This window comes from Jaculus jaculus, chromosome 2 (assembly GCF_020740685.1).
Source record: "Jaculus jaculus isolate mJacJac1 chromosome 2, mJacJac1.mat.Y.cur, whole genome shotgun sequence".
NCBI classification, from domain to species: domain Eukaryota; kingdom Metazoa; phylum Chordata; class Mammalia; order Rodentia; family Dipodidae; genus Jaculus; species Jaculus jaculus.
The window spans coordinates 89299146-89300876 of record NC_059103.1 but is presented as its reverse complement, the minus strand read 5'-3'; the positions used below and the strand labels follow the sequence as shown (position 1 = coordinate 89300876).

Sequence of the window (1731 nt, the reverse complement as noted above, 5' to 3'; positions counted from 1 at the left end):
GGGATTAAAGGTGTGTGCCACCATGCCTGGCTTAATGTTCTGATTTAAACAGCATAATAAACTCATTTAGGCATGCATTGTATATGCATTTAGCTATTAATGTGTGAAGCAAAGGCTTCATATTTTACTTAAGGCCTGATTCCTAATGTAAATATTGCTATAGAACTACCACTCATAAATGATATCTGATTTCTTATGACATTGTGTTTCTATGAAAGTTTGATTTTGTTATCTCATTATTTTTGAGCATGTCAAGTAATACTTTGGCAATTATATAACATTAATCTTCTAGTACTAGCCATGAAAGAAAGTTCTGATCTTCTCTATTTAACACTTTTTAAAATTTTGAATGAATCAGACTTTTTTTTTTTTTTTTTAAATAAAAAAGCGAGGCGGCGCTCAGGGCCGCCATGGCGGAGGTGCAGCAAGACCGTGGAGCGACAGAACATCCGGAAGATGCAGGGCCTCATGTTCTGGTGCAGCGCTGGCTGCTGTGAAGACAACCAGGCATCCATGCAACAGGTGCACCAGTGCATTGAGCGCTGCCATGCACCTCTGGCTCAGGCCTAGGCCTTGGTGACCAGTGAGCTGGAAAAGTTCCAGGACCTGCTGGCCCGGTGCACCATGCACTACAATGGACAAAGCCAGAGACACCATGGATGCAGGGAACAAGGAGCTGCAGGTAAAACGGCAGCCGGACAGCTGTGTGGCCAAGTGTGTGGATGGCCACATGTACCTTATCCCAACGATGACCAAGAAGATGAAGGAGTCTTTCTCATCCATTGTGAAATAAACAGCTTTGCCAATAACCATTGGAACTGAGGGCAGGAATCTGTTTTAAAAGAATGGAAACGTTGTCTTTTAACCCAAGATTATGAGTAGGGAAACCCACAATGGCAACAAATGAAGCAGCTCATTGGTCTTTGAACACTGGTTTCTCTATGTTTTGATCCTAGGAAGTGAAATAGGAAAAAATGATGCTAAATGTTGGATCAGAGGTTGCACACATGCATGTTTACACCCTAAATTTCATGTAGCAAGTGCTTGTCCCTAACAGTGGAGACCTCCCTCATACCAACCCAGAGACCACGATCCTGGATTCTCTGACTGCACAGACACCCACAGGGTGGCAATTTCCTCCACCTGGCCTATGATCTAGAGAAATTGGAAGAGGAGTGTGTCTGTTGCCAACCTGTTTACCAAAAGTATCACCACACCATTTTGTATAAGCTATAAAACAAAACTTAGGGAAAAGGAGCCAGGCATGGTGGCACACACCTTTAATTCCAGCACTCAGGAGGCAGAGGTCAGAGAATTGCTGTGAGTTCAAGACCACTCTGAGACTACACAGTAAATTCCAGGTCAACCTGAGCTAGAGTGAAACCATACCTTCCTAGAAAAAAAGGGGAGGAGTCTAAATCTTAATTCCATTGACTAAGTATATTGAAAAGTTCCTTGTGTTTATCTTTTTCTGGTCAGTTCTTCCATGACATCTTTCAATTTGGAGTCCCCTGAAAAAGCATGGTAATGTCACATTGAGGGTGGAAAACAGCTGTTTTTCACTAGTTTATAGGGCCTGAAGACTTTCTGCAATAGAATGACAGAATAATCTTGCAATGACATTTTCCCCCTGAAGAGAAAAGGGATTTGGTTGTGAGATACACACATCAGAGACCCCAGATTCCAGGAATAAACAGTAAAATAAGAACTGTTGGCAAATTGGGAAGTATT

At 42.3% G+C, this 1731-nt stretch overlaps 1 pseudogene; it reads left to right on the top strand.

The window, feature by feature from the left end:
- The first annotated feature begins 432 nt into the window (after nt 1-432).
- On the top strand, nt 433-793 carry LOC101603301 (annotated as a pseudogene).
- The last annotated feature ends 938 nt before the right edge of the window (nt 794-1731 follow it).